Here is a 9936-nt window from a genome sequence, read left to right as displayed (position 1 = left end):
GCCAGTTTGCCGTGGCATACGGAGCTCCATCGCAGTCTTTAACACTGGTAGCATGCCGCGACAGCGTGGACGTGAACCGTATGTGCAGTTGACGGACTTTGAGCGAGGGCGTATAGTGGGCATGCGGGAGGCCGGGTGGACGTACCGCCGAATTGCTCAACATGTGGGGCGTGAGGTCTCCACAGTACATCGATGTTGTCGCCAGTGGTCGGCGGAAGGTGCACGTGCCCGTCGACCTGGGACCGGACCGCAGCGACGCACGGATGCACGCCAAGACCGTAGGATCCTACGCAGTGCCGTAGGGGACCGCACCGCCACTTCCCAGCAAATTAGGGACACTGTTGCTCCTGGGGTATCGGCGAGGACCATTCGCAACCGTCTCCATGAAGCTGGGCTACGGTCCCGCACACCGTTAGGCCGTCTTCCGCTCACGCCCCAACATCGTGCAGCCCGCCTCCAGTGGTGTCGCGACAGGCGTGAATGGAGGGACGAATGGAGACGTGTCGTCTTCAGCGCTGAGAGTCGCTTCTGCCTTGGTGCCAATGATGGTCGTATGCGTGTTTGGCGCCGTGCAGGTGAGCGCCACAATCAGGACTGCATACGACCGAGGCACACAGGGCCAACACCCGGCATCATGGTGTGGGGAGCGATCTCCTACACTGGCCGTACACCACTGGTGATCGTCGAGGGGACACTGAATAGTGCACGGTACATCCAAACCGTCATCGAACCCATCGTTCTACCATTCCTAGACCGGCAAGGGAACTTGCTGTTCCAACAGGACAATGCACGTCCGCATGTATCCCGTGCCACCCAACGTGCTCTAGAAGGTGTAAGTCAACTACCCTGGGCAGCAAGATCTCCGGATCTGTCCCCCATTGAGCATGTTTGGGACTGGATGAAGCGTCGTCTCACGCGGTCTGCACGTCCAGCACGAACGCTGGTCCAACTGAGGCGCCAGGTGGAAATGGCATGGCAAGCCGTTCCACAGGACTACATCCAGCATCTCTACGATCGTCTCCGTGGGAGAATAGCAGCCTGCATTGCTGCGAAAGGTGGATATACACTGTACTAGTGCCGACATTGTGCATGCTCTGTTGCCTGTGTCTATGTGCCTGTGGTTCTGTCAGTGTGATCATGTGATGTATCTGACCCCAGGAATGTGTCAATAAAGTTTCCCCTTCCTGGGACAATGAATTCACGGTGTTCTTATTTCAATTTCCAGGAGTGTATACCTGGTACGTGTCTTGGCTTACTCGTAGGTACTCGACCGCTTCTGAAGAAATGACAGTCAAAGTTTTCGAGGTATTTTCCAGTACTTTATGTGCCTATTACGCATGATATCCTCGGGCGAAACGGCGGCATAGTGGTTATCCTCTTGGCTTACTAATTTTGCGCCCCGTGTTCGAAACCGGATATTACTTTTACTTTTGTGTTTCATTTATATATGTTTGTAGAAGATTACTACAAGAATATTTTCCAATTGTCGTTATTCGTCTACTAATTGTATGTCAGACCAATGAATTAAAAAAAGAAAGACTGAGAAAACTATTTGAAATTGAAACCTCCTGGCAGATTAAAACTGTGTGCCCGACCGAGACTCGAACTCGGGACCTTTGCCTTTCGCGGGCAATTGCCCTACCAACTGAGCTACCGAAGCACGACTCACTTCCGGTCCTCACAGCTTTACTTCTGCCAGCTGTGAGGACTGGGCGTGAGTCGTGCTTCGGTAGCTCAGTTGGTAGAGCACTTGCCCGCGGAAGGCAAAGGTCCCGAGTTCGAGTCTCGGTCGGGCACACAGGTTTAATCTGCCAGGAGGTTTCATATCAGCGCACACTCCGCTGCAGAGTGAAAATCTCATCCTATTTGAAATTGTTTTCGGTTAAGTTCCTGTAGCCTATTGTGATTGACAATCAGTTGCAAGCGCTAGTTTTCGAAAGCATGGTTTGCCGCGAAATTGCTGCCAACGCGCGAAATCTTCACCAGCGTTGAGGTGGAGGAGGAGATTATTGTTTAACGGCCCGTCGACAACGAGGTCATTAGCGACGGAGCACAACCTCGGATTAGGGAAGGATGGGGAAGGAAATCGGCCGGGGACTTTCGAAGGAACTATCCCTGCATTTGCCTTAATCGATTTAGGGAAATCACGGAAAACCTAAACCAGGATGGCCGGTCGCGAGTTTGAACCGTCGTCCTCCGGAATGCGAGTCCAGTGTGCTAGCCACTGCGCCATCTCGCTCGGTTTCATGAGTATTAACGACATTCCTTTGCCAAGTGAGATACGTACGAAGAAATGTCACTGTGGCAACCTGCCTTCGCGCATTGTGTTCGAAATATCTGTGATTCAAATGTTTCTACAATCGGTACCATGAAAGAGAATGCACTAAACGTGCCCGCATCTCGTGGTCGTGCGGTAGCGTTCTCGCTTCCCACGCCCGGGTTCCCTGGTTCGATTCCCGGCGGGGTCAGGAATTTTCTCTGCCTCGTGATGGCTGGGTGTTGTGTGCTGTCCTTAGGTTAGTTAGGTTTAAGTAGTTCTAAGTTCTAGGGGACTGATGACCATAGATGTTAAGTCCCATAGTGCTCAGAGCCATTTGAACCATTTTGCACTAAACTTTCCTGACGAATAAACATACGAATAAAATATAAGAATTAATACAAGAATTGATATTTAAGAATGAAATATCATAATATGAGAATTTAAAAATATTGTAACCTCTCAACATACTATGCACACATATATAATTAATGTATCACCTGCGAGGTGCCGGGGCTAGTAGTGTATTTATCACTAAATTCTACTAGAATCCACATGTGTAAATCATGCTCTAAGCCCCCCCTATTCTAACTCCGACTTTTGCTGTTGCACAAGGATAAAACAAATACGCGAACTGACTCTAATCAACCCTGCTAGTGGAGTAGAAGAGAGTTTGGCACCTGCAATAATTTAATTTGATAAATAAGTTAAATAAACAAAGGTTTCATTAGCATAGTGAGGAATGATAGGGTTGCTCTATTGATTAACAGAAAGAAAGTTCTGTCCAAAATAACAATATGATTTATTAAGATTAAACGCAGAATAGTAAAAGAGACACAGGAAATATAAAACATCAAATTGGCTAAAATTGGAGATTCATACAAACACAGTAAAGGTGAAGTTGTCCCTAACTTAGATCGTGAGGTTTAAGACGAAGTGGTATGTGGAGCCAATTCCTTTCCACTCAAATCTCAAGAGAGACACACAGCTAACCCAATAGTAATTGCTGCTACTCGAAACTGAACAAAGTTAGAAAAGGATGAACAGGCGCGCTCTGCTGAGCTCTGATTATCACCTAGGAAAATCCCTATCTGCCGGTGCTGCGGACGTACATTACCAACAGTCTTCTTATCTCCCAGAACACGATCTGGCGTACCGCAGGCGAGGGCTGGTTGCTCCGACGTCCTCGACCGAAAGGCGACTGCCGACTTCCCAGAGCACCCGTACAGGCCGAACACCGAACATTCCCGCCCCCACGACAGTGGCCGTGGTTACGTTCCAATCAGCAACTCGAAAACCGGCGGAAATTCCACTCCATTGCCGGAGCACTACCATTCCACCAATGGAGATTCTTGGCGCCAATTTCTGTGCTGATTTTGCAGAAAGTGCGGGAATTTTCCCGCCACAACTGCGTGGGTACACAAGTCATTCCCACGCCTCGCTGGTAGCCCGCCAGAAAGTGTTTTCGCAAAGTTTCTCTGAAGTAACGGAACCTCTAGCCCAGCCGCTACTTCACACCCCAGCGGGCGTGTCTCTTGACAATGTCGGCGTCTGAAAAGCATTCACTCGACTGCCTCACACACGTCGGCTTAACTCTCTCCAGTTCCACAGAGCCCGCCTGTCACCGGCCCACCCGGGTGACGAGAGACGCTGCGTGGGAAGTACGCGTGTTAAGGAAAAGCAACCCTCCACCGCATGCAACTAGAGAGGAGAATCGTAAGATAGAAATATGAGAGGGGGCTCATGCCACCTCTCATTGCCCCTACGCCATTTTGGATTGTAATTGGTGAGCGGTTGGCTCACTTAGGAGCAAGGTAGTGAGTCAATCGCCCAAGAACAATCTTACAAAGTGACTCCACATACCGCACTCTATAAAAAAGATCATTGCAACTGAAAAATGCAACTCATAGAGGGAGGATTATTTATGATGTAGCCAACTTCACCTTCTTAATATGGAACACTAACACTCACATCACACATCCATACCCAGGGAGCCCCTTCCAAACACCGATTCACGCAGACATTCACGCTCTAAACATGGCCCGGGCATCTGAGCCAAATATGGAGCAGTTTATTCTTTACAATCAGAGTTGGAGTGCTCCGCAATTAAATGCCCAAGATGTTACAACAATTTTAATCGTTAAACTAACCTGACCTCACTCACACATGATAATATTTAAGTTAACAATCTCTTTGTGAGTTTTCAGAATCTAGTTACAACCTCCGATTCATTCTGTCTCCCTGCAGCAAGAATAACCTTTACAAAATGTTCCCTGAACTGATGGTCCATTCACAATGACAGTGGTGGTATCTGCTTCAGTTTATGGGGACTTCAGGCACACTGTTAGCATACACACAACAATAAACACAAAATACAAAAAAAACATGATGTGGAGAACAATACAGTAATCTGTAATAAGAATTACAGTGTAAAACACAAACGCATACAAGGTATAACATACATTACAGAAACAACATAAGAGAAAGAAATTTAAGAAAAACAAAAAAAACAAGGTTCATGGGGCATCAAATTGTGCGTGCACATTGCACAAAGTTCACGACTGTGCTGAGAATGAGGCACTAAATCACATTGTTAGAAATATCCGTGGCACTTCACTGATTCCACTGTACTGACATCACATAAGGCTAAACGTCGGTTGTAGTTGCTACGTTGTGGCAACAGCAATAGGGAGTTCTGGAGTGTCTGCAGTACGCTGTTGAGATTGTAGTCAGACCCACGCATATGATCACGGCCGTATGGTAGGAAGACACAGTGATAGGCTCTCCTCACGTCGATTAATTGTCTCTGAGGTCTACTCGTTGGGATACATCACTAGTCTAGGTCTCTTCTCTCGCTGGACAGAACTTTACGTTTCCCAATATTGCAGTTCGACGAGGGATGATGGCACGTGGAGTGACTCCACAAGTGTGTGAGGTCATCCATACAGGATCGAACTAGGAGCGACTATTGTTAAAAACTGCTCTCTAATAGAGAGGAGAAGTAAGACATGAGACCATACATTTGTTAGTGTGGCACGATACTGCTTTGTGTATGCAGATCGGCCAATGCTAGTGAGTTGTAAAAACCCAAACAGGTGAGTATAGAGCGTCCCTTTCTGTCCTGAGGCACATGAGGCGCAGGTTCTGACACGATATGTGATGTTCTTCGTGTACTCACGACAACGTGGTCTGCCGCAGGGAATCCCTCCAAGCGGCTGCCGCGTCCGGAGAGCTAGCAGGCTGTCGCGTGTCAGGGTCAACGGCCAGCCCCACTTTCGCTTGTGGCGGGGCGAGGGTCCCGTGTAATCCCTCAGGTAGGCAGCCGGGTGACTGTCAGCGTGTAGGACGGGACGCTCGCCCTCTAGCAGGTAGCCGAAGACCTCTTGTTTTTGCGCTGGCTGGCCTCTGCATTGCCACGTTCCTCGTCATCTGTACAATTCTTACAAAAGTCTTATGCCTAACTTTTTCCCATGACCTTCTATGTTATAATAAATTTACATAATGAAACATTGATGGTCTGTCATTTCAGACACTCTTATTTTACTTTTATAGTTATTAATCTATGGCAATCATTATAACATCTAATCTAGACATGGAAATAATTTATTTTGATATATGTGTAGAGACCGATCTCAGTATGTACATGGTGTGTGATAACTGATGCTTTGTAATGGATGAACAACTAAATGTGCGGGCCCGCACTAATATTACTATTAATTATATAGATCGACAGTAGACATGCTTCAAGAATTAACTACCATATCCCAACGATCTACATTCTACGTCTTTTAATTAAATTATGTTGTTATGCAGGTCTAAGTTTTACTGTGCTATAAAGAACATGCAACTACGCTACTTTCGCTCGCCCGTCGTCCCTCCATCTCGGGTCTGTGGTTTGGTGACCTGAAAAATAGCAACTCAACAGGCGCGCGCCACACTTGTGGTAGAAAACCCCCACAATATTAATCTAGTTATTGTTAAATCCTACAGTTTAACTTATCCTAGTATCGTACTTTCCCTTTTATTTATTTATTTATTTATTTATTTATTTATTTATTTATTTTTTTTTTTTTTTTACCTTATACAATACCCTTACATAGTTCCTGTTACGCTGAGATGTCTTGCTGCTCGCCGCTATTGACGACAGTGATGTGCGCGCCGTACGACATGACCTCCGAGTTTTCATTACGCCTCACTGAAACTCCAGAGACTGGGTTAGCCATGGCTATACACGACAATAAATTTATAGTTGCAACTTCCTTCTCTATGTGATGCGGTTTTCGCGATCAAAGCACACCTTTCCAGAAGCAAAGTAATATGACCAAGCCAGGACTGGTTCCTGTTGAGGATTCAGACACCCAACACACGCCAGCTACACAGTATGTCACGAATATCCAAGTACAATTCCTTGGTGATTCATCTGTGACAAAAACGAGCAGCACGCTAAATCCCCAACCAGCACATTAGCATGGTAGGCTTTTATGCCCTCATTTCTCTCGTCTAGGGCACCATTAGAGTCAAATGCTCACAGGTTCACCCCGACTTGCAAGACAACGATACCGGCGCAGCTCTGCAAAAACTATACTGCCCATATTCACCCTCGAAATCGCGCAATATACCACAATCGTGCAGTGCACTGACGCGTGCCTGCAAGCATTGGTATGAACGTCTCACGAACTGGTTGTGGCCGCTATGGAGCGTATCACGACCTCTCAGAACGCTTCTAAGAGCACGTTCTTGTATGCGCCCGTTTGTGCGACGTCTCGTCACTCATCCTTATCCCTTAACATGGACACCAGATAGGAAAGGACAAAAACATTGCTCATGAAAAGGTAGTGTCTCCTACTCCATCGACATTGGAGATCGCAAACATAAACAAAAAGAGGATAGCAGCAGTAAATTCTTATGCAAGACAACGCAGCGTGTTAATACTTTAGCAATCTTAATCTATTAATGTAACGATTATTGTTCCCCGAAAAAAGGTTCATATCTTTGCCTATTCTACTATGTACATTTCTTACACTACTACTATTCTACGAACTCCTTTATGTGAGAGAAGTGGTGGAGTCCTATGGACTAGCGTCAATCCCTTCTTAGACTCCCCCTCCTCTGACGTGCATTAGGATTTGGAGGTCTAATTTCAATCTCCTGGTTCTCCTGTTGTCCTTGATTTCGCTCCCTCCAATTACGGTCGCTTTGCCGTTCGTCATTCCTCCTGTCCCAGATTGCTTGTCTGGATTGACCCTGTTCCCTGACGTTCTGGTTTCCGTGTCTCTGGTTTCCATAACCTTGAATAGCGTAACCTTGATCTCGGTAACCCTGGTTTCCTAACTGACCAGTGCGATTATGCGATCTGTTGTCGTCTTCCCTTGCTGGCCCGTGGTATTTGTTATTTTGCGCCTTCTTCCTGTCCTTTGCGTCTTGTTTATCGAAGACTACTTCGAGTTCGCGCAGTAGACTCTTGAATGCATCTATGTCAGATCCACACTTCCCGACAAGTGTCTGTTGATACCTAACTGGCAATTTCGAAAAGCAAAATTTAATAATTTCTCCGTTGCTGTATGGACTATCTAAAAACTGATTCTTCTTGAGTAAGTCATCAAAAAATTTGGTTGCGCTCTTATGCCCGGACACTTCCAGTTCAGGACAAAATATTATTTCCTCTTTAATCCTGTCTTGCGTTTCCTTTGACCAGTAGGTCCGCAGGAATGCACCAACAAATTCCTGATAAGTCCGACACGTCGCTGCCACGCCCCGCATCTTTTCCGCGGCTTGGCCTTCGATGTGTCCACACATGAATTCTAATTTGGCCTGGGTTGGCCATGACGACGGTAATGAATTAGTAAATTGCACCACCCAGCTCTTCGGATGCATCGACCCTCCATTATCTTTGAACTTCTGGAATTTGAGTATCGACAGGAAGTGATTGTGATCAAAATTCTGTCCGATCCTCGCACTGGTGTTGTCAGACGTTTCCGATACTTGCACGTCTGCGGAGTGTCCTGATCTATCTTGCTGATAACTGTGATGTGCTACGTCTGTATCACAGTGGAAGTGGCATTCTGCATTCACTCTTCTAAGTGGGCTGCAATTATTGGAGCTATTACTCGCTGTTTCTGCGTGTGCATTGTTTGTTCCGCACGCTGTCACTGGGCTACAGCACGGCGGGCTTTTCCTCGGAGACACAATCCTGTGTGCTCCATCATTGGTATCCGAACGCGCAGTACTCGTGTGCCCATTTCGCTCTAGTTTTGCTATCCGACTCTCTACTTCTTTCATTCGTTTCGTGATGTTCGTAACCGCAATATTACCTTGAGTCTTTAAGGCCGCTAGGGATTTCGAGTGGACTTGTGTCGCACGTCGCAAGCGCCCTGCGAGTTTAGAAGTTACTCTTGCGATTTTCATTGCCCCTGTTGCTGCAGTTTTGGCTAGGCCTGCTACTTTTTGTGCTACCATTGACATTTGTTTTGCTTCTCCACATTCTTTCTTTATTGTTAATAATTCCCCACGAATTGCCCCTATATGCGAGATTATTGCCTCAGTGTCCCTCTTACGCTGTTCGTCAGCTTCTTCCTTCTCCTTCTTACGCTGTTCGTCAGCTTCTTCTTTCATTGATCGTAGGAAGCTCAGTATTGGGTTTACGTCATCTTCTTGATCCTCTTCAAACATGGGCGATGTAACTCTGGACACCTGGGCGCTAGAGCTCTGACGTGACCGAGCTGGCCTCTGTCTGCACTCGTTCGTTTGACTATAAACTTCTGCTACCGTCTCGACCTGTGTGCCTGTCTCTGTTTCATCCTCTACTTCACTATCATAATCACGGCCGCAACGCTGCTCTGAGATCGCGTCCAAATCACCTTCCTCATCAATGCCCCTGGCGTCCTGTCCTGCTAAAAATGTGCCCATCTCATCTCCGAACCTATTCCCGTCAGTAAACTGCCCCTTATCCATTATGCTATCCTCTTTTGTTTTAGCTTCGCCCGATAATAGTCGTGCCTTACTTCTCGTTATCATTCATAAAAACAAATTCATCTAAAATGCACAATAAAATTAATCTACTCCATATATTTTTTACACATAAACATAAAATTTCAACAACGCTGTTCCAACGCTGTAATCACAAACACAATTTGATGTGGTACAGAAACCGCACACAAATCCGACAAAGTGCGATGCGGTACAGACACCACATCAGCGAAACACAGAAAAAACAATGAACAAAAAATATATACACTGAAAACAAAAACTGTAGTCATGCGCCGCTACTTAAAACTAAACGCGGAACTACCAAAAAAAACTTGGGTATTAATCATTAAAAAAAATAGAGAGAAAAAAAATTGAATGTTCCTACTAAGAATCCTGTTTGTTTATCAGAGATTCACAGGAAAGATCCGAGGCCAAGGGTCGCCATATTATGCGAGGTGCCGGGGCTAGTAGTGTATTTATCACTAAATTCTACTAGAATCCACATGTGTAAATCATGCTCTAAGCCCCCCCTATTCTAACTCCGACTTTTGCTGTTGCACAAGGATAAAACAAATACGCGAACTGACTCTAATCAACCCTGCTAGTGGAGTAGAAGAGAGTTTGGCACCTGCAATAATTTAATTTGATAAATAAGTTAAATAAACAAAGGTTTCATTAGCATAGTGAGGAATGATAGGGTTGCTCTATTGATT

The 9936-nt window shown here is 46.0% G+C and overlaps 1 non-coding gene across 1 annotated transcript; it reads left to right on the top strand.

Moving 5' to 3' along the window:
• The first annotated feature begins 1722 nt into the window (after positions 1–1722).
• On the top strand, positions 1723–1797 carry Trnap-cgg (transfer RNA proline (anticodon CGG)). Its single transcript has one exon. It is a non-coding gene; the product is annotated as a tRNA-Pro (tRNA).
• Positions 1798–9936: the final 8139 nt, after the last annotated feature.

The sequence above is a fragment of the Schistocerca nitens genome, chromosome 10 (assembly GCF_023898315.1).
Source record: "Schistocerca nitens isolate TAMUIC-IGC-003100 chromosome 10, iqSchNite1.1, whole genome shotgun sequence".
Classification (NCBI taxonomy): Eukaryota; Metazoa; Arthropoda; class Insecta; order Orthoptera; family Acrididae; genus Schistocerca; species Schistocerca nitens.
Note: the sequence above shows the minus strand (reverse complement) of the source record. Positions and strands in the feature narration are given on the sequence as shown.